Here is a 24,316-nt window from a genome sequence, read left to right on the forward strand (position 1 = left end):
ATTACTGGACACAACCCGTGAGAGCGGGGGTGGGGGTGGGGTGGTTGCACACGTTCCGCTGCTGTTTCTCACCAGTATCAGCTGATGGAGGGCTCTAGTTTCGTTGTGCCGTTCGTGTCGGCGAACACGGTAGGGTCGGGGAGGGGGGAGGGGCATGACGCTTAGCCTGGCGGGTGGCTGAGCAAAGCCTGGTGGGCCTCTACGTTTATAAAGCGCTGGGGGAAACCCTGAATGTCTTTATTTAAAATCCATAGACGCCACTCATGATTACACTTGGTAGTAAAGCATGTCTCCATAGAGACAATCACGGTGGACAAGAAACAGGATGCACAATGACAGGTGTTTTTGACAAGAACCACCAATAATTAAAAATCACTGCTCTCACCTAAACCTACAATACTCGCTTAAGGGTCAATTACTAGGTCATCTGTTTCAGTCAGCGAGCTCTCTGTGTACATGGAAGCGCTCATGGGTTGTTGCTGGTTTGAAATTCAAATATCTCTGTCCACATTTGGAGCCACCTTGACCGAGCAGTTTGTATGCAAATGTCTCCCGGGTCACATCGAAAGACCTTTCCACCCGAGTGACCTGAATCCAACCAGCGACAAACACCGCATCTGCCAGAAGGATGAACTGGGTCAGGTCATTCACTTTGCACTGAGACACCGACCATTTGCAAATGCAAAATTAAAAGTCCTCTAAGACGAAAGGCTGGGTGTTCAAGGTGCATGGTTGCTGTTCGAGGTGTCGTGATTCACAGACGTATTAACAGGCTGAGAGGATGTCGCTGGGTTAGATCTGAGCAGGACTCTGGCATTATTGTTTTTAAAAGATGCAACTACAAGATCAACGGATGGGTTAGGGTTAGGACAGAATCGAGTGAAGGAAGCTAAAAACATACAATCACAGTTTATTTTGAAATTCTGGGCACAAAACTGCCAACAAAACAAAAAAAAAACTACAACCTCTTGATAATTTGCCAACCCCCTCAGCAGGTTACAGAAGTACAAAAACAAAAGAGTAACATAAAGTTAGACACAGCAGCTCTAGTCAAACACACACACACACACACACACACACACACACACACACACACACACACACACACACACACACACACACTCCGCCTCCAACCCCCTGATGTCTGTTGGCAGATTCGTCTCAGGAGCCTAATTGGTACTTTCTTATTTTTCTCCCTTTCTCTCTCTCTAACTCTGTCACCCGCTCATTCAGCTGTGCATGTGTTCATATGTCTGTTGCAGAGGATAAAAAACATGAGTGTGTGTGTGTGCGTGTGTGTTTGAGGCAGGAGGATAAGAGCGTGGGTGCCTCTAAATGAAACAGAGGCTGAAGCAACTGCACACTCTGTGGCTATGTGATAGGGCGAGCCAACTCGGTGAGCCAAACCTTGGAACGAGACACTGAGCCAGGCGCACGCCACTCACACACACACACCAGCACAGATGAACGGCAGAGACACACACACACATGCACAAAAGTTGTCCCGATGCCCAGGCAGCCCTCCTGCTGCCAATAACGAGGAGGTTTGGAGATGTGCATTTGTTTGTGCGATCCAAAAGACACACTTTAATAGCAAACTCCACGGCTCACACACTGCCAATCACACACCAGTTTCAGTTGTGTTTGCTTGCCGTGTCATCTCGTTTTGTTACACTCTGACACACTCATCTACACATCACACCTGCTGACATAAGGCACAAACATAGCATAAGACTCTCGTCTACTAAGCTATTATGCTTTCTGTGACATTTTTGGAGGTAATCCTGCTTTTCCTGACGTTTGGCACAGCGGCTGCTAACGCTACATGCCGCTGCACAAGCAGGCTGCCTCTCGATGCGAGATGCGATCCTTCAGCTGCGGCTGCTTGTTGGAGCAGTGATTTGATTAGGTCTGCGCTGATTACAGTCTCGTTGGTTACAATATACAGTTCTATCGGGGGGGAGCGGGAGTGATTGAGAGCGGGAACGTCAGTTTGTCAAGCTGTCAAGAGCAATGCTACACAGTGCTTCTGAGGTGCTCGTGTGTGTAGGCGAGCGCTCAGAATGAATCAGTTTATATCAAAGAGCACCAGTGAGGATATTAATACAAATCTTTTAGCAGCTATAAGCACTCAGGAGGGCGATACGATGCCGTGTGAGAACAATTTCTTTTTGAATTAGATGGTGGCAAAAGGAAAAGGAGGAACAGCTCCCGTTTCTCACACACACACACACACACACACACACACACACACACACACACACACACACACACACACACACAACCCCAGCTGCAGACTTGGTGTGTGATACTGGCCTAGAACTAATAATCTGAAAAGCCTCAAATGCTCTTTGCCCTTGTGAGCTTTATGAAATATGAAACAAATTAATCTGTCGTCTTTTTCTCTGAGAACACATCACGCAGTAACCCAACCCCTGAGAGTAATTCAAAGAAAAGCAGCAAACCAGGTGTAATTATTCTTTTTCTTGCATTAATTAGATGATTGAACATTGTTATGATTCAGTGAGCGAGCCACAGCTCCACAGGCCTGTTTCACTGAGCGACGCCAACAGGACAGGGCTCGGCAGCATCCAGCCTGACGGCAGCAAAGATTTCAGCTGCATCCACTAAAAGTGTCTCTGATGGGTTTTGTTTTAGGGTGAAACAAAAGGGCCAAAAACACACAAAGAACTTCCCTGTAAACACACGATCGGAGAAAGACGGCCACAAAGTCAAACGGAGAATCATCTGAGGGGATTTTATAGATTGCAGATTTAAGAGGGAGGAAAAAGAGAGATCAGAATTAATCCTCTTTACTGTTTGTTTGGTAATCTGACTTTTCAGCTGCCATCTCTGGTTGTGGTTACTGATGCCGCCTCTGGACTGACCACAGCGGTTTCCACCTTCAGCACCCCCTCCCCTTTACGCCGGTGTTTAGGAATGACAAACACACTAAACAGAAATATATGTAAATCCCTAAAGCAGCGACGTGTCTGCCCGCTCCCCGCTCTGACATCGCTCAAGAGAGGCACACCACGGCTGTCCCTGCTCCAAATAAGTGACCTACTTTTCACATTAACACACACTTACATGACAGCAAGAACCAAAGAAGCTTCGTGTTTAGCGCTGCGAGCCCTGACACCTCGCGCTTTCAGTGCAATATTACTCTTGTTCAGTTCTTAGAAACTGCGGCGTTTTAGAGCTCTCCTGTCGTGTTTGAGGAGATCACACAGACAGCAGAGCTGACTAGTGAGATGTTTAACCACGACGAAAAAAAATGTGTGCATAATGCAAGTAGAACTGTAATTTAGTCGTGGAAGTGTGTTAAAGGAAGGTGAGGCTGACACAGAGGCCCACCTAAGGTGCTCTCAGCTCAGGCAGAGCTATTTCCAGACCGTCAGCCCCTCCCACCTCCCGTCCCTCCACCTCTGGTGGGGAAACCACACCACTGCACAGGCTCCAGTCACAGACACGACTCTAGAATGGATCCATTATTCACACACACACACACACACATATACACACACAGGGGACTGGTACACAAGGGTGGGATATGGTAGTGGCACACGAATGCTCACTTTTACTTAACTTCACTTAGAACTGCTGGAGCAGGCGAGCCACGTAATGGGACTCGAGTATATTTGAGAGAGCAGCGCTCAGCTTTCGGCATGAATAAGCTGTGATCTGAACGTGTGACGTAACTCTGAACAAGTCCTAGAAGGAAAGATGATTTATTTTTTGCATCAGTGTGCATGCTTAATGCTGCACCTGAATGATGTGCAGACTGTGGACAAACTCGCCAAACGTAATAACCGACACACACCTACAGACACACGCTCTATCTCAAGTTTTGGGAGAATGCCTGACAGCACAACGCAACTCCATGAAACTTGACATGGATGAATATGTAAGTGGTCTCACTGCCTGTCTCACACAGCGACACACACGCGTGCACAAAGAGGCCAGATTGCATTTGAGTTTGCTCATGGACCATGATAAGAAAATGTGGTAAATGCATAATCTGCTATGCATGACTTGAGGTTTCTCTCTGCCTTTCTTTTCCTCTTGGAAATCGCAGGTTGCATCCATTATTTACACCAGCCTCCGTCTGTTTCTCTCGTTTCCACTCAGCTCCCTCCCTGTTTTTTTTTCCTCTCTTCCTTCTCCATCTCCCCTTCTCTCTTCTGGCAATCTGGATTTTGCAGCTTTGCTCATTAGCATATTGCTAAATGTGCAGATGCCACCAAAAATTATTCACCTTCCGGCACTTTGACACTGCTTTTGCATGTACACAAACTACAAGCCACCATGTTTTCTACAGCATCCCAGACAAAAGATGAAGGAGAAGATCGTCTGCTTCTTTAACACATCGGCGACGACGTGCCAACCTTTGGTTTGTTCATTCCTCGCTCCTTCATTCAACCCAATTACATCATCCATCAGGACGGTCAGAGGTTTTCCACACTGTGATGATGACTGCCATGGGTTTAAACAGACACTTAAAATTCATGGAGTCCAGGGGATAGCTGAATGCATAATAGTCATGCTGCTCAGAAGCTAATTGATCACAATATCCATGCATGTTTTTGCATGAAATGGAGCTCATAATGCAGCAGGAAGCTAATGGAGCAGACAGGAGGCAGATCAATGGCTATGCATGGTAACTTCGCATCAGCTCAGCAATGCTAACAGTGTTTTACTGTAGATTTTGCAGCACCGAGGAAGCACTTCTGCAGCATACAGAGGGACAGAAATCTAGTAAACACACTTTAAACAGGCTTTCTATAAAATAGCCTGTCACCGAGAAAGAACAGCAACATAATGAAATGATTTTACAATTTGTCTTGGCACCTCTGACTGAAACCCTCTACCTGACAAGCACCAGCTGTCTAACCACGTAGAAACAGAAATGCAATCACTTACTACCATGTGCACCGTCAAGCAAACGTAGCACGCTTTCACTCAAAACGCAGGCAGCTAGCTGCTCGGAGCAATTACATCAGGATGTTCTGAGGCCTGGACCCTGGAGATGCTGTAGCATCAGTTCTGGTATCAAAGGAAAGGTGATTTATAGTTTCCCCTTAGTGGGTAGTAGATAGAAAGATCCAAAAGAAATCTAGTTTAAAAGCCACACAGATGCATGTCAGTGTCACCATGCAACCTTACACCAAACCGCTGGAACAAAGGGAACAAACCAGGATCCTTACCAGTTTGGATGAAGACGCTCTTACGCTGAAGCAAAATCTGTTCCTTAATCCTCACCAATCACAGGATGGGTCTAAAATAAAACAAAACACACATAAATATATCAGGAAGTGTGACAATAAAAAATCTGCTTTTAGGTGACAGGAAGACAAGAGATGGCATAAAGCACCCTGTTGTGCGTCTGACAAATCTGAGGCATAAAACAAGAAGTGACAGAGCTGGAGAGGATGTGTATCTCTAATCCTGCCAAACGTTAAACATAAAACACTTAATGACAAACGCAAGATGATTTCTTGTCTTCCGTGTGAGTGCTTTGTGCCCGTCTTTGAACTCTCCAGGCTCTAATCACAGAAGAACATTTATTTTTCTGCTTCTGGCTCTTCTCTAGCCGAGATGTGCAGATCTCCTAGTGGGGCGACCGATTTCTGCCTCTTATGCAGCAATATGTCACAGAACTGCTGCATGTTCAACTCACTCATTTCTGTGCCTGAACCCGCGTGTCATCTCACTAACATTCTAAAAGAGGGAGTCCAATAATCACCTGGATCGGTCAGTTTTAAACAAGTGAAGAGGGGAAATAGCCACGAGCTACATTTGTTAATTACAGTTAACTCCAGCTCTAGAAATCTAAATACGCCTCCACGATTTCCTTATTTCTCCCATAGTTGAGTCAAATTAAATTAGTCATGTGGGTTTAATTAACAGAATATGATCTGATATTATAATTTCACACTAGGCTACAGAGGAGAAGCATTGGAGCGATGGTCTCTCCTATTTTCTGCCAATTCTAACGACTGAACACAACCGAACTAAAGAGCAGAAAAACAACAACATCATATCAATGAAGGCGTGACAAAGAGTAAAAAAAATTAAAAGTGTGTTTGTACAGATAAAAGTAACCATGGTGCTGCTTTGAGGCTACGAGCAGAGCAAAAATTACTTCCAATCACGCCTCTTTTCAGTTCAAATTAAATGAAAACACGCTTAAGAGAAATAGTCCAGACAGTAAAATGTTGTAAGCACTTCTCAAAGGAGAGGGGCATCCTTCTGCAGTAAAGCAATACGGCTCACAAAGACTGAAATGCATTAACCGCAGGCCATGCTGCAAGGTTTTGTGTTCAGCTGTGCCTTGTAATTTCCATGCCCATGTGTCTTTATTTGACTGAGTAGTTCTAAGGCACAGTTCCTACTGCTGGCATTATTTCCTATTCATACAAAGGCTCCATCACAGCACTAAATGAGCTGCAGTGGGTGAAGGGGAAAAAAAGCAGCAATTTACTGATCTTCTGTAATGAAACATGAGGCTGGTGAAGCATGTTTTCTCACTCTCACCATGAGGAAATATGGTGGCCTAGAAATATGGCGGCTGGGAAAACGCCGTCACACCGCCTAAAGAGAACGGCAGAATCATCACAGGAAAAACAAACGGAGGCATTGATTCACTAGTTGTTTATTTACAGGCCTCTCTGGAGAAGAAATAAATTCCCCAGTTGAGGATTTTGTCTCTCCACCACACAACACACCAGGATGTACAAGTAGAGGGGTGAGCGGGCCACACACACACACACACAAACACACACCTAAACGTCTTACATCTGGATTCATCTCCAATGGGCATCATCAAAGATGCCATTAAACGTAGCAGAAGGTGAGAATCATGCAGGAAAAGAAGCCGCCGTCTGAATAATTTATTCTGAAGCTCATCTCGTCTCACACTGGGGGGATTTCTGCTTTCAATTTGCACTGTTTTCCTCCCCATATTCAAATGCAGGCGCTGAATTGTTGTGATTGGCACACGCAAGGTCAACGTTAGCGTGCTAGCATCAGCGCTGTCCTCGGTGGATCGGTACGGTGGTCTATTAGCACGTTAGGGGAGAGTGTATTTGTGGCGGTCTTTGTTTACACGACCGCTGGAGAATAAGCCCTGTGGTGCGCAGAGACATCAGCGTGTCTGAGATTATTAGACTGCTTTCCAAGGACATGGGAGGACCTAGACATTACACTGGCTGGAAAAGAAATAATAAAAAAGACTCTACAGCTAATCATAGCAGGAGGATGTTAGGAATGCAGACGCTAATCGGGGGGTAGGGGAAAGGGGGACAGAAAGGACAAGAGAGAGATGGGAGGATGGAAGAGGTGAGCATGAGGGAGGAGGTGAAATGGTGCAAAATCAAGCCCTGCGTGTCCTTGCTGTGTGTGTCACAATGGGACTGGGAAAAGGACAGAAAACGGTTCACTAAGGCGCAGGTCAACTGTGACAGAACGAGCTGCCATTAGCCAAGCAGAGGGGAAACCTCTCTCTGAGTGACCAACTGTATTTATAGACCTTCTGTTTGAAATCTTCAGCGCCAGAGATTTGTTTTGTTTGTGTTAATGTGGTACGAGTCCTGCAGGGAAAGGATCAGTTCATTCCACGGTACACTCGATTTCAGGGTGCAGCAAAGACACAGAGAACATTTGACATGGGAACGCATTTGTCTACAAACACCGTTAAGAGTCCAAACTTTAAAAAGAATTTAAAAACAAGGGTTACAGCCCTGCTCGAGTTGGACTAAACTGTGCTTAGCAAGCAAACGACCCTTGTCATTTCAAGTGGTAAACTGTTTTGTGCTAGCTTAGCAGCGATGACAGGACGTGGCTGTTTCTGGCCCTGCAGGCATGAATGGTCCTGTAGTAGCCAGGCACAGTGCAGTGGTTCAACAAGGCCTCTTTAAGCAGCTGAATGACAAGCGAGCAGACCGGCGGTGAGCCAGCCTCAGACATTTAGCTCTGGCTGCCACGATGGAGCCAAAGCAGCTAAACCAGAGTCCACATGTAGAAGTCTGGGAGAGGAGAGCTTAGGCTACTTTTCCATGTATCCCACCCTTCAGATATTACCCACCACTCCTATGGAGCGCTGCTTCTTTGAACATTTCCGCTCTTGTCCTGTTACTGTGGAGATATACAAGTGTGTTGCTGAACTACAGGAGTCCACAGCCCCTAGGCGTTGCGTCAACGCCTCCTTGCACTTTTTGGAAAATCTCCGTGCAAACCTGAAGGGAAACTCAGCACCAGTATGACACAGCCTGCAGGAATGCACCAGCGGATGTGGCTCTCTCCTCAGTCAGCCCTCCTCCCCTTCTCACTGTGGGCAGGTCTACATGAACCCGGTAATTATCGAGGTTATTTTTCTCCAGAGGACCAAATCCCTGTTTATGGGCATGAGCGTGTGTCACCGGGGCTTGGCTGTCAATCCTACGGGATGCTGCTGACTCTTGTGCACAACTCTAGAGAGAAAAAAGAGCCTTTAGAGACAGATTTCTCTTTGCTTTAACATAAAAAATGAAATTTTCCATTTTCAGTGGCTGACCTCGGTCTGATTTGAAATCATGTTTGGTGTGAGCCTCACACTGGTTGTAGGGATTTGCTCAGCATCAGAACCACACAATAAAAGAGCATGAATGAAACTTTTTTATTTGTATCAAGAGTCGTCATTTGTTGCAGCTAAGAGGGCAGATAGTGCACGTTTTTGTTAGGCTGACTGAACACAGACAAGGAGATAATTATTTTCATTCCTTTTGATGATGGCAACAAACAGAAAAAACTGGGAAAAACTACCGGTTAACAAGCGCTGCAAAAAGCACCGACACAATAAGGTGGGTGTTGTACCTGTTAATTAGAGGCAAACAAAGTTTTTGTGAATGGGACACAAAGTAGGCTTGTTCTCGCGGTACAGAAGGTCTGTGAGCAAACAAGAGCCTGGAGCAACCTGAACTGCAAGCTCAAAAGTAAATTTGCATGTAACTAACTGTTAGCTGAGGTCAGTAGTGCACATACACAAACACTCAAAAACTGGCTGCTCTCCTCACAAAAGCCGCTTCCTCTTTTGTTTCATCATGCAGGCCGGGCTTTGTTGGAGTGCGGAAATACCTCCAGAGGGAATGAAAATACTGGCAAGTCCCTGCAGCTCATTTCTGGGGAGAGAGCGAGAGACAGAGAGAGAGCAAGAGAGAGAGAGAGAGAGAGAGAGAGAGAGAGAGAGAGAGAGAGAGAGAGAGAGAGAGAGAGAGAGAGAGAAAGAGAAAGAGAAAGAGAAAGAGAAAGAGAAAGAGAGAGAGAGAGAGAGAGAGAGAGAGAGAGAGAGAGAGAGAGAGAGAGAGAGAGAGAGAGAGACGGGTCCTGCAGCTGCAAGATCGCTCAAACACGCAAGCACACACACACACACGCATGCCAAGCTGCCCATGTAGGCTCAGGGCTCCGGTTACGCACAGAGATGCCCGTGTTAACCTAAAGAACATAAACACTGGTGTGTAGTTACAGGGCTGTCGGGGCGCCAGAGGAGCCAACGCTGGCACAACAAAAACTACAGTTGGACCAACGCTATCAAGACTGCCACAAAATCACAGGCAAAGTCACTGAGTTACTGGTAAGAACCAGCCTGAGAGATTTTAGTTTGTAGATTTAGATATTTTTGCCATTATGTAAAAAGGGTCAAGAAAAGTTGAGCTATCTCAGGAACATTAAATCTCATGGCTATCTTAACAGCAGGACCCCATGATTACTGCCCCTCCCTTGTAAAAAAAACAAACAAAAAACAACAACAACAACACAAGTCCAAAAAGAGTTTGCTGTTCCCTGACCTTTACAGTAACCACTCAGCCACCGTGTAGCCCAATCCTGCACAAGGGAGCTTAGATTAGTCAATTTTTATTATTCCATTACCTCACTCCATGGACATCTTGATTGGAGAGAAAAAAACATGTGTTTGCAATCAGACGACAGCTCTCACTGCAGATGACTGCAATCATGTGTTGTAATAGTCAGCACTTAAGGTAAAAAAAATCTAAGGAAGAAATGGCGACCCGTGATTAGAAGGAATCAGAGATTGGTTCATTGTTTTGGTAATGACAGCGCTCGTCCTTTATGCTAATCTCTTGTCTTCACACTGTTGAACCACAGCAGCGGACTACTATTATCCAACAGAAGGGGTCATGGCTTCTCATAAGCCATCATCAGTGGTACTCGCCGTTTCAGTCTGCCATTACACAAACATTAAACATCTCTAATGTACACCGAACACACCGGCCAGGTTTTTCTGTTCTGGACGAATTTCAGACAAACTCTCAAGACGTGCACAGATTTTCAGTTCTGCCACCCACACTCCTATTCAGTTGACCCAGGAAATTAAAAATGGTCTGCTATTTTTATTTGAGAAGTCATGAAAAGTGCGCCTCCTACATAAAACCAACAGTCTGCAGTGTGTCTTCAATATGACCACTCCAGGTTTTCTCACTCATTTGAAATAACTTCATGTACTTCAGGAACATGCATCTTATTAACAGTTTCAGCCAAACGGATCTGCACCAGTCGCCTAAATTCTTGTGCTTATGATTGTTTTCCTTGCTATGTTGCTTATGTTGATCATTTCTGATGTATCTAAGTTGATATATTGCCTGACTTGTGTGTATGGGTTAGGGTTAGGGTTTGCACCATGCCACTGAAGCAAATTCCTAGTAAGTGAGACTCTCACTTACATGGCAACAAACCTGATTCTGAAAAGCTTGAACATACTAGGAAAGTAAAAACCTTCGCCACCTGGAAGATGCATGTAGTGGCTGGATGAAATCAACAACAAACAGCATCTAATGCACCATTTTTATTGTTCGGCCTTCATTTATAAAACCTGAACAAGACAAAGCATTTTCCAAAGGTGACTATACAAAAACATCCACCATCACTGTCTGCAGTAAAGGCACAGTCTGAAGCAGAAATTAAATAATCTGCTTGATTCTGGGGGAAAATACTCACTATTATTTTTGGAAATACTAAAATCGTGCAGAGGCCTATTTAGATTAACGAGCTTATTGAATAAAAATGTTTGCCACCCAGTTTAAAACCCATTAAGATGCCAAACAATTGAAGTTTGTTTTCTACTTGTTGAGTCAGTCAGATTAGGCAACATGGACCTACAGGAGAGCTATAGAAGCAGAGAGGAGCGGTTACGGGAGCCTGGAGGTGTTTGCAGGGAGCATCCAGATTTGGAAATAGAACTGTATAGAAAAACACTGCTGGACAACGTCTCACAGAATGTGTAAGGACCATAACTGAAAATAATGGAGGCATGTTTTCTGACGAGCGTCGTCCTACCAGTGTGTTTTGCCTTTGTTCTGCAATCTCTACTTGTGGAGATGTTGGATCACCATGGTAAATGGTAAATGGCCTGTATTTGATATAGCACCTTCTAGAGTCCTGGAACCCCCCAAGGCGCTTTACAACACAATCAGTCATTCACCCATTCACACACACATTCACACACTGGTGGGGATGAGCTACAATGTAGCCACAGCTGCCCTGGGGCACACTGACAGAGGCGAGGCTGCCGAGCACAGGCGCCACCGGTCCCTCCGACCATCACAGGAGATGTGTGAGTTTTAACCTCTGATGCTTGCACAGCAGAATGTGACAAAATAGTGTTATCACTTATCCTTTTCTATGTTTTTCTATTGCTTTAGTCGCTGCACAGCTACAACAATGCAGGATTATTTTCAAGTTTTACATAAAAAATGTGTCAGATTACTGGCCAGCACTGACACACCTCAGAGCCGAGGCGCAAAAAATATTATTTAGCTCAAAAAGGGTAAAATATTGGCTGTTAATTTAAATCTGAACAGATATTTTTTTACAGCAAAGCTTTTCATCAAACAACTGACCTTAACAACGTATTCCCAAAGAGATATTAGGTGAAAGCAGATTCTAGATGTACTGACAGAGTGGAAGAGCTTTCAAGACAGCTGCGTGAGTTTCTCTCTCTCTGTCACTCTCGCTCACACACACACACACACACACACACACACACACACACACACACACACACACACACACACACACACACACACACACACACACACACACACACACACACACACACACACTCCGCTGCCTTCTCCTTTTTAGCCAGTGACAGCAGGCACCCGGCGATGACACGAGGAGTGTCTCTGGCAGCCTGTGAGGCAGCACTAAACAGACAGAAATATCTGTTCTGACAGACGGACAGACCGTCACCCAGTAAGACATGCATGCAGCTGTCACACAGCTTACCGTACCTCTTCGCCAACCCTGCGATTCGATTTTTCTTTATGGCTTCCTCTTGCCACATTAACCAATTTCCTTCATTTTATTTGTCTTATCTTACATTATATTACTTTTTAACTCCTAACTTTGTGAGACTGAGCTTAGCTTAGCTTAGCTTGAGACGAAGGTTACACAGATATCCTCTTCTTGATCAGCTTGCATGGATTTAGAAGCTCTCTCCATTTGTTCAATCTGTTCGTTCTTACCTTCTTTCACGTGAGAATCTGTTCTCAATCGTTCTGTCTGTTTGGCCCTTTTCTCCCTCTAACAGCCGTTCTAAATTAAGTCGGGTCAGGGAGCAGAGCGGAGAACAACCCAGGCACTGGAATCTGGAGCTGGAAGGAACCTAAGATCGCTGCGGCTGATCGCTGTAGTGAAAACTTGTGCAGAGCCTGTTTGCATTAGTGAATGTGGGCATATTGCATAAATCTGCATCCCGTCAGCAGATTGTTTGTGACCACTGACATCCATATTTCAGCACATAAGTACATAATGAACATGCTAATGTTGTGATCAGTGCAAAGCTGCTCGTTACTGCTTCTCAGTTTAACAGTGCTGTTGTGGAAACAATCGAAAATGACGTGCCCGTGCACCGCGTCTTCACCCCGAGGAGTGAGTTACTTTAATGGCTTTGTTTGAGCGGTCTCGGCTGTAGGAGAGAAGGTGGCAGCTGCACTTTACTAGTCACATCTGCAGGTGCTGCATTTCAAACAGAGAAACCCATGCTGTGAGGGGGAACATTTGCGCAAACGACGTTACAGATACAGGAATATTCAGACGGATCGTCTTCCAGTGGCTCTGTCTGGTAAACACACACACCTCCACAGCATCGCATATCTGACTGAGCTGCATGGAAAATCCTTTTAACATCCGTCTTTCTCAATGAAAATATTGACTTCAGTGTGAGATGATGACCAACTGAAGTGAGAGCAGGTATTTCATATTGAGAGCGCACACACCTGCAGTGTTTCGCTCAAACCCTAACCCTCTGAAGGTGGAATACCAGCAGTTTTTCACTCCGCAGGACACAACTTCAACACCAGCAGACAACTCGACGCAACTGCGTCTCAGGCTCTTAGGTTGTGTAGGTGTTAGATGCCCTCACCAGTCTGTGGTGCACAGCTTCTGGCTCAGTCAGACAAATCATCACCTCTTTAATCTGAGCATTCGGAGGGGTGCCTTTATGAGAATCAAATCTGTTTGTTACAGATGAGAGTCGAGTAGTTTGGAGGATCTTACTTTGCATCTCTCTGATTTCACCAAAAGAAAGAGCAATCAGCCGAGCTTCGGGTGGCGCCCGGCGCTCTTCTGCCTTCGTGGGAGTCTACTGTGACGCACCCACACAGCAGCGCCGCACACATTTCGGATTGTCTCAGATATACCACTGATGGACAAGAACGGATCGCGTTGAGGAACATCACATTCAGAAATACATCATCCCTACATCTCTATGTTTCTCGTTCATTCATAGTTAGGTGTGAATGATGCTGACATCTTGTGAATTTACGCAGATGAGGACGCCGTATTTCTTTTGTCTACTGCTACGAGGTTGGAGTATTCATGAGCACCATTTCTTCCTCTCATATTACAGCTACCACCCTTATCTCTCCCCCTCCTCTCTCTCTCTCTTTCTGGGAGTCCTGCTTCGGCATCGGAGGAACGTCTTCGGCATTATGAGAAGCCATTAATGAGTGTGTGGCGTGGCATGTTGTGATGCGCGGCATATTACAGCCATTCATCAGAGTCAGGAGACACTTGACAGGCAGACAGCCAACAGGTTGTGTAATCATATAACAGAGCCATGTCAGCCCTGCCACGGCTGCGTGTCCCATTCAGGCCTGTAATGTTGTTTTCCTTCGGGTAATTGACAATGCCAGACAGAGAGACCCAGTGATGGATAACATAACCGACTGGCACACAAAGATGGCGGCCAACTGGGGGATGTCGTGTATTTAGATAACAACTAAGGAAATATACAGACGAACTCCACATTAATACAAACAGATATGGCTTCACATATAAGAACTGTTCTATTTTTGTCAGTCCGATGTTGGTTTTATGCAGTTTCACATTCTTTACAAAACAAAGATAATATGGTGTTTTATTAACAAATTACAATTATAAAGAAAACATTTAGGTGTTAACAAACAAGAATTTATTAACAAAACTGCTGATGTCTTTCCAGAACGTATGTGTGAAAGTCGAGTAGAGTTGCAGTAATGTGACGTCATCGGCAGTCGAAGGACCCCGAGCCGATCTTGTACCGACACCGGCACTCTGAAGTTGTAAATGCCGTATTCTGGCCACAGAGGGCATTGAGGGTCTGAGTGAAACTTCATTAACCATTTAAAGTCATTTTAGCACAAATTGGCTCAAGAAAATGATAAAAAATATGAAAAAGTTGAAAAGTAGTCCTTTAAAGCATAATGTAAATAAGGAATAAAAATCAAACTAGAACTGCAAGCAGTTATCAACGGGTTCCAAGCCACCAGCGCCAGTCGCCCACCCGCCCCCGCCCTCAACTTCCCCACTCCTCACGCATCCCCGCCCCAAAGACACATTCTCCCGCCGGCGTCCCGTCCTATTTTTAGGGTGCAACGAGACTGTTTTTCAGCTCTCTTTCTGAGGTGGTCTGCTTCAGGCTGACCAGGGCCAACACTCCCCCTGCTGACAGCATATTCACACCTTCCACTAGAGCAAGCCTCTGATTGGTGGGTAGGATCAACCCACATGGGCTTATGGCATGCTCAATTCATTCTCATTCATTATCATGCTGATTACCTAGAACCTAAAAATGTCTCTGACTGCATTCCTCGCATACCTAGATGTAACCCAGAAGCTAGAACCTTAATGAGGTATTAACTAATTGGCTTACTAATATGATCCATCCTCAATTTAGATAAAATATAAAATATAAATTAAGGAAATTAACAATACTAATTAATAGATATCTAATTAACTAATAGATAATTTCATAATGAATTATTGGAAGGGTGAATAACTAAAATAACGAGTTTAATATTAAACATCGGTTAAAACAAGAATCTTGAACATCACTAACAGAAACAGAAGAGGAAAGCTGTATACTATTGGTCCAGGTGGGAATCTGAAATTTCATTGGCTGAGAGAAATAAGTCCCGCCTCCGCGAAATAAAACCGTGCGACGCAGCTGAGCGAGAGGAGAGACAAACGGCTGTGCAGCACGCAGATACAGAAAGCAAAGACTGAGCGGTTAGAGAGAGAGAGAGAGAGAAAAAAAAACAACGGTCGAGGCCGTGAAGAACCCTGATTTGGGTGCCGCATAGATAGAGGGAGAGGCGGACTTGACTCCTTCTAATAAGAGCTAGGAACTTGGAACCAACGCGATTTGTGTGGAGACGACAGAGTGAACCAATCCTCTGTAGGAGGGAACCGTTGGAGCGCGTTGGCTGGGTTTTTTTTTTTTTCCTTGGGTTTGATCCCGACTCCTATGATCACTCACTTGGAACGAGAACTGGATTTCTTCCTGACGAGGGAGATGGCGAGCCTTAACCACTGAACGAACCAGGACATCTCAAGTAACTGAAGAGCAGACTGCTCTCTTCTGTGAACAATCTCAACGGTGCGGTAGGAAAAAATCGCACCACCGGACTCTGACTTTCACCCCAAGCGTGGGGATTTGACTTGACGCCGGCTGACTTGTGACTCATATGATCAAATCTCATACCGAGCATTTTACTATTGTCGATTGTTTTCATCTGTTTTTGTGTGTTATCTTTATGTGTTATATTTCCCATTATTATTAAAATTTAGTATATAAACCGTTTCATGCTATACCCGTGACTCCAGTCATTCTTAAACAACCTCCAATTCTCCCCGAACCTAATTATTGGCCCATTTGTTTATTTTTTCTTTTAATTATCTTATTGTATCCTGTAATCCGGTTACATAAAACTTGGCGAGCCAGCCAGGAGAATTGTAGAGTTGTTACCTTAGCTAACCATTGACTGACATCATATGAGTGCCTGGAGGTCACAGTGGTTTGCCATTTTGGCATTATTGGTACTTTTGAGTGTTTTAAAATGGAAGTTGTGAAAACAGAAAAGGTCAAAGTTTCAAATGCTGTTTTAATCAGTGGGTTAACTGATACAGACCTTGATAACGAAGTCTTTGGGTTTATGGAAGGATTCGGACCAGTTAACAGGCGCATTAAGTTACCAAACTGTGATCAGATTATTGTGGAGTTTCAACATGAAGCCACTGTTAAGGAATTAAAGAAACAATGTTTACCCTATGACAAACCTTGTACTAGGAACCCAGATGTTTTCTTCCATATTCAAGACCTAGCCAGCGCGTACAGTCTAGAAACTAGCACATCTGCCACTGATGCCTATCTGTCAGAGCTCAGGGGCATAGCTGCGCGTAGCAATCAATCATTTAAAGACCTTCTAATGGAGGAACTGGCAAAAATTGGGGAATCTTTAGGAAGGGATACCCATGCATCTGAACCAGTCACTGAACCAGAGCCAATGCTCCATAGTGACCAAGTTACATATTCCCTGCCTTTAACACCAGAAGTTAACTATATGAACAACTCAAAGGACAATTGTCCACCTACAGAGACTGGAAAACAAAACCCTTGCATTCCACCAAATCTTTTAAACACACCTGAGGTTCAGCGAGTTATTGTGGAACACATTGTTAAAAGCAGTGAGGTTATCCCTCCGCCTACTTCACAATACAGACTAAAACCGTTCTCAGGGCGAGTTCCACACCCTTCTTTTGAAACTGACTATGATACTTGGCGTAGTAGTGTAGTGTTATGCATAAATGATCCTTCACTCACCAAGTCCCAAATTGTACGAAGAATCGTGGAGAGTCTGTCAGCCCCAGCAGCGAGCATCGTTAAAGCTCTTAGTCCAAAATCCGACCCGGAAACGTACCTTGAACATCTCGATTCAGCTTACGCAGCTGTTGAAGACGGCGACGAGCTCTTTGCTCGCTTCTTAAACACAAACCAGGACAGTGGTGAAAAACCTTCCGATTACTTTCAGAGGTTATACACCTTGTTAAACCTAGTTATTCAGAGGAATGGAATTTCCTCCAGTGATGCCGACCAGCAGCTGCTCAAGCAGTTTTGCAGAGGCTGTTGGGACAGCTCGCTGATTTCAAACCTGCAACTCGAACAAAAGAAAGACAACCCGCCTCATTTTACAGCACTTCTCCTCAAACTGCGCACTGAAGAAGACAAACAGGCTACTAAAGCAGCACGCATGAAACAACACTTAGGGGCACAACGAACTAGAGTGTATTCAAATGTGCAAACAACATGCTCTCAGAGTAAAAACACTTGTGAACTGGAAATAGATGATAACTGTGATGACTTACGCAAACAAATCGCTGAGCTCAGGAGCCAAATTGCACAGCTTAAGGTTAACAACACAGATAAAAAGGCAAAGAAAACTCAAAAAGAGTCAAAACCCCGTGTGGGGACTAAAATTCCAGATGAGCCCAAACAGATTCAGCAGATAACAGCAGTGGTGCCCAGACCAAAGCCTGGATACTGTTTTAAGTGCGGAGAAGATGGGCACATAGCTTCTAGCTGTAGCAACGAGCCAAATCCAGCACTAGTTGCAACTAAAAGACTTGCTCTTAGACAGAAGCAGCGCGAGTGGGAGATGTCAAAGCCAATTGCTCAGTCTCCTCCTTTAAACCGGTAGAAGCTCCTATCGTGGGACAGATAGGTGCTAAAGTAGAACCAAGTCCCTCTAAGGAAAGGACAGAGAGACTTTTTTGCAAGCCAGTTCATGCTCATTCAGTGCCAAAACTTCCCAAAAGATTAGTGGGTGGGCGATGCACAGCTACAGTCTCAGTTAACAGTGTTGAATGTAATTGTTTACTGGATTCAGGGTCCCAGGTAACCACCATTGCCAATTCTTTTTACCAAGAACACTTACCTGACCTCTCAATTAAACCCATCAGTAATCTGTTAGAAGTCGAGGGCGCAAACGGTCAAGCAGTTCCTTATTTAGGATACATAGAGATAAGTGTCACATTTCCAAAAGAGCTCGATCAGTCTGGACTTGAGTTACCTACCCTTGCGTTAGTGGTTCCGGATATAAGCTCAAACTCTGATACACCACTACTCATTGGCACAAACACACTCGATCCTTTGTATGAGCAATTGTCTGCCAATAACTTACCTGATTCCAAGGCACTCTCTTATGGGTACCAACACGTGCTAAAAGCCTTAGCAGTCAGAAAAAAACAAAGCAAAGATGGACGAGTTGGTGTGGTGAAGCTTCGAGGGAGAACCCAAGAAGTTCTCCCTGCAAATAAAAAACTGTTACTAGAAGGGTTTATGCAACCCAGCCAAAACAAGCATGAGCCTTATGCACTCATTGAACAACCCACCAATGGTTCTCTACCAGGGGGTATAATTGTAGACTGTTGCCTCATTTCCTTACCTTCACATGGTCCATACAAAGTACCTGTTGTACTAAGAAACGAAACTAACCATGACATCACATTACCCACTAACTGTGTGATCGCTGAGTTAGTTAAAGCCGATCGTGTTATGCCATATCCAGAACCTGACAAAAGTGATCAGAAAGTACTTGCGGCGTGTAGTTCGCAGCAACAGACTTCACCTTCAAACCCTCCTCTCAGTTTTGACTTCGGTACTTCGCCCTTGTCCGAAGAATGGAAAGGGAGGATCACCAACAAACTTAACACTTACTCCGATGTGTTTTCGCACCACGATCTTGATTTTGGTCATACACAACAGATAAGACATCACATCAACTTAAAAGACGAGACCCCATTCAAACAGAAATCTCGGCCGATCCATCCACATGATTATGAAGCCGTGAGAAAACATTTGGAAGCCCTCTTGGAAACCGGTATAATAAGAGAGTCGGAGTCTCCATTTGCCTCACCAATAGTGGTAGTTCGGAAAAAGAATGGTGAGGTACGTCTATGTATAGACTATAGAAAGCTTAATCTGCAAACCATTCGCGACGCATATGCCCTGCCTAACTTGGAGGAGTCCTTTTCTGCTCTCGCTGGATCACAGTGGTTTTCTGTGATGGACCTCAAGTCAGGTTACTATCAAATAGAGATGTGTGAAAAGGATAAACCTAAAACTGCTTTTGTTTGCCCGTTTGGGTTTTATGAATTTAACCGTATGCCACAAGGAATAACAAATGCTCCAAGCACTTTCCAACGGGTTATGGAAAAGTGTATGAAGGACATTAATCGGAAGGAAGTGTTAGTTTTCCTAGACGACTTGATCGTCTTTTCCAACTCCTTGGAAGAACACGAAACCAGACTTTCTCACGTTCTTGAACGGCTTAGAGAATACGGACTCAAGCTATCACCAGATAAGTGTCGTTTTTTCCAGACATCTGTGCGTTATCTTGGACATATAGTATCTCGAGATGGCATAAAAACCGATCCAGATAAGGTGGAAGCACTCAAAACATGACCGAAGCCTCAGACTTTGAAGGAACTCCAATCTTTCTTAGGATTTACCGGTTATTACCGACGCTTCGTTAAAGATTACTCAAATATTGTCAAGCCACTAACATCTCTCACGGCTGGTTATCCACCCAAACGGAAAAACTTTAAAACACCACCATGTAGATCAAAGTACTTGAACCCCAAAGAACCCTTTGGGAATCGTTGGAGCCAAGACTGTGAGAAGTCCTTTCAAACTATTATTGAAAAACTTACCACTTCGCCAGTTCTTGGCTACGCTGACGCAAAACTCCCATATCTAGTACACACAGATGCTAGTACGACCGGACTCGGTGCAGCGCTATACCAAGTGCAAAACGGTGTCACACAGGTAATCGCTTATGCAAGTCGCGGTTTAAGCTCTAGTGAAACTAGGTACCCTGCGCACAAGTTGGAGTTTCTAGCCTTAAAGTGGGCCATAACAGATAAGTTTCATGACTATTTGTATGGGAACACATTCACTGTCATTACTGATAATAATCCGTTAACTTACCTCTTAACAACGGCAAAACTCGATGCAACGAGCTATCGTTGGCTAGCTGCGTTGTCCACCTATAATTTTGACATCAGATACCGTGCAGGTACACAGAACGTTGACGCGGATGGCCTGTCTAGGAGGCTGCATGATAAACCTGAAGACAACTCAAAATTCACTGAGGAATGCCAACGACTAGATGAGTTCCGATCTCATCTTTTATCCTCTGTCAAAGAAGTCGAGCTTCACCTTCAAGCCGAAGCAGTGAAGGCAACATGCCAAAAGCACATGGTCTTGGATGAGACTGATTCTCCTTGTGGTTTAGTTCAGTCACTTGCCATGTCTGCAGCGGCCATTCCAGACCTATTCCAGTTGGAAGACAATAGTGACAGTTTCTTTGCTGTGCCCAAGTATAACCATGCTGACCTTGTCTCCTTGCAGAGGAAAGATCCAACCATTGGCCGAGTCATTCAGCTGCTTATGACTGACAATAAACCGCCAACTGATACTATTGCAGAACCCCCGGTGGTTCTTAACCTTTTGAGAGAGTGGAAACGGTTTGAGTTTCAAAATGATTTACTGTACCGGAGACGCCAATTAGGACCAGAGACATCATTGCAGTTAGTCTTGCCTGATTCATTACGTTCAACAGTCATGCAAAGCCTACATGATGATATGGGGCATCTTGGGGTTGAACGTACGACAGATCTCATTCGGTCCCGTTTTTACTGGCCAAGAATGGCTAGTGATATCGAAATCAAAGTTAAAACTTGCGAAAGATGTATCCGTCGGAAGGCCCTCCCTGACAAAGCTGCTCCAATGGTGAGTATTACCACCACCAGACCTATGGAGTTAGTTTGCATGGATTTTCTCTCCATAGAACCAGACAGTAAGAACACTAAAGATGTCTTAGTGATTACAGACCATTTTACAAAGTATGCAGTGTCCATCCCAACCAAAGATCAGAAAGCCACCACCGTCGCGAAGAACCTGTGGGAACATTTTTTAGTCCACTACGGGTTTCCTGAGCGTCTTCATAGTGATCAGGGACGGGATTTCGAATCACGTACAATCAAGGAACTTTGTTCTTTACTTGGTATCCGTAAAGTCAGAACGAGCCCTTATCACCCTCGTGGCAACCCCGTTGAACGGTACAATCGTACATTACTCAGCATGTTGGGAACTTTACAAGCCACTGAGAAACATCACTGGCGCGATTTTGTAAAACCACTTACTCACTCGTACAATTGTACAAAAAATGACGTGACGGGATACTCTCCCTACGAGCTAATGTTCGGTAGGCAGCCTCGGTTGCCTATAGATATTGCCTTTGGGTTACCGCATTTGAACAAGCCCTCTATAACTCATTCTCAGTATGTTAAAGAACTGAAGAGTCATCTGGAACAGAGTTATGACATTGTCATAAAAAACTCTCAAAAAACAGCGAGGAAGAACAAAGAACGGTTCGACAGAAACATTCGTGAGTCCACACTAGGTGTGGGAGATCGTGTTTTAGTCCGAAATCTTCGCTTAAGAGAAAAGCATAAATTAGCAGACAAATGGGAGCAAACAGTGTATATAGTTCTCAAACAGATGGAAAACTTGCCAGTATACACTGTAAAACCAGAGAACGGAGAAGGACCCAACAGAACACTCCACAGAGATCTTTTACTGCCTTGTGGTTTTCTCTCTTCATTAGAAAATGAAACAGAACGCGTTACGAAACCTAGCAGACCTCATACAAGACAGAGTTCAGCCTTAGAACCTGACCCAGATGAGCCACTTGACGAAGAGGTAGATGAGTTTTATTACTCTGATCTTCCACAAGTGCTAAACCGACCATCCTATCAAATAGCGGTCACCTTGCCAAATAGGGAACTCATAGCAGATTCAGGACCGGTAAATAATATTCAACAACAAAACACACTATCCTTACACACAGGGGATCGCAAGGAACCAACCTTAGCTGGTAATGAAAATGCTGAATTGTCCTTACTTGACAAAGGCATCAACACCGAAACATTCTTACCTGACAGAATGAGTGAAACTGCGACATTCTTACCTGAAAGAGTGAAAGAAGCAGCAACATACTTACCTGAAAAAACGAAAAAAAACGAAGTATACTTACCTGACGTAGAAACGGGGGATGAAACTAACACAAACCTACCTCAATTGGATGGTGTCCTAAAGTCGCAGCAACGTGATGTAAGTTTTGAACCCATCATACACGATCAGACACATACATCTGAAAAGACCAAAGTCTTAGAGAATAGCTCATCAGCTCTGTCGGAAACAGAGAGCTCACTTCATCCTGTCTCAGTTGAGAATCAAACCGAAACGGATGAGCATGATACTGTGCAACCAGAGATGTATGTCAGGAGATCTGAACGAAGTAGTCAGCCTCCTCAAAGACTAACTTACTCTCAATTGGGCAATCCACTAGTGACCGTAGTTAGGTCCCTTTTCCAAGGACTTAATAAAGCTTTTATTGACTCTCTTACTCAAGAAGTTGTGTACCCCGTAGAAACAATGCACAGGGACGTGCATGATATTTAATGGGGGAGGATGTAACCCAGAAGCTAGAACCTTAATGAGGTATTAACTAATTGGCTTACTAATATGATCCATCCTCAATTTAGATAAAATATAAAATATAAATTAAGGAAATTAACAATACTAATTAATAGATATCTAATTAACTAATAGATAATTTCATAATGAATTATTGGAAGGGTGAATAACTAAAATAACGAGTTTAATATTAAACATCAGTTAAAACAAGAATCTTGAACATCACTAACAGAAACAGAAGAGGAAAGCTGTATACTATTGGTCCAGGTGGGAATCTGAAATTTCATTGGCTGAGAGAAATAAGTCCCGCCTCCGCGAAATAAAACCGTGCGACGCAGCTGAGCGAGAGGAGAGACAAACGGCTGTGCAGCACGCAGATACAGAAAGCAAAGACTGAGCGGTTAGAGAGAGAGAGAGAGAGAAAAAAAAACAACGGTCGAGGCCGTGAAGAACCCTGATTTGGGTGCCGCATAGATAGAGGGAGAGGCGGACTTGACTCCTTCTAATAAGAGCTAGGAACTTGGAACCAACGCGATTTGTGTGGAGACGACAGAGTGAACCAATCCTCTGTAGGAGGGAACCGTTGGAGCGCGTTGGCTGGGTTTTTTTTTTTTTCCTTGGGTTTGATCCCGACTCCTATGATCACTCACTTGGAACGAGAACTGGATTTCTTCCTGACGAGGGAGATGGCGAGCCTTAACCACTGAACGAACCAGGACATCTCAAGTAACTGAAGAGCAGACTGCTCTCTTCTGTGAACAATCTCAACGGTGCGGTAGGAAAAAATCGCACCACCGGACTCTGACTTTCACCCCAAGCGTGGGGATTTGACTTGACGCCGGCTGACTTGTGACTCATATGATCAAATCTCATACCGAGCATTTTACTATTGTCGATTGTTTTCATCTGTTTTTGTGTGTTATCTTTATGTGTTATATTTCCCATTATTATTAAAATTTAGTATATAAACCGTTTCATGCTATACCCGTGACTCCAGTCATTCTTAAACAACCTCCAATTCTCCCCGAACCTAATTATTGGCCCATTTGTTTATTTTTTCTTTTAATTATCTTATTGTATCCTGTAATCCGGTTACATAAGCAAGGATGTGTGGAATCAACCGGGCCAAGCTGGGGCCATCTGGAGCTATCCGGGCAGGGTCGACCAGGTACAGATGGGAATGGCTCTAAAAGGTTGAAGTATCGATCCCAACTCTGACCAGAACGTGACATAAGCTCCAGCCTACCCAGTTAACACAACCTGAAAATCTTAGCCTCTTACATGCAAACAATGATTTTTAGGAAATTTTTCAAATTTGAAATTTTAAATGATCATAAACCACGCCCACTTTGATCAATCATTACCGTATTGATATTGTAGTCTTACGACTCTATAATAATGACAACCACTAAGTTTCGTGCAGATCCATTTAGCCAGTTCAGCAGTATAATTTCTTCC

General features: G+C 44.3%; 1 protein-coding gene across 6 annotated transcripts in view; it reads right to left on the reverse strand.

The window, feature by feature from the left end:
- The window catches only part of zmiz1a (zinc finger, MIZ-type containing 1a), a 153,951-nt gene that overhangs the window by 93,848 nt on the left and 35,787 nt on the right, over nt 1–24,316 (reverse strand). For 4 of the 6 annotated variants that reach the window (XM_054737677.2, XM_054737674.2, XM_054737676.2 and 1 more), the window contains one exon: nt 5,208–5,278. The gene's annotated coding sequence lies outside the window, so the exon portion shown is untranslated. Of the gene's footprint in view, nt 1–4,923; nt 5,047–5,207; nt 5,279–24,316 lie in introns of all 6 variants that reach the window. The other 2 variants (XM_054737675.2, XM_054737673.2) reach the window with 1 other exon arrangement.

This window comes from Nothobranchius furzeri, chromosome 12 (genome assembly GCF_043380555.1).
Source record: "Nothobranchius furzeri strain GRZ-AD chromosome 12, NfurGRZ-RIMD1, whole genome shotgun sequence".
Classification (NCBI taxonomy): domain Eukaryota; kingdom Metazoa; phylum Chordata; class Actinopteri; order Cyprinodontiformes; family Nothobranchiidae; genus Nothobranchius; species Nothobranchius furzeri.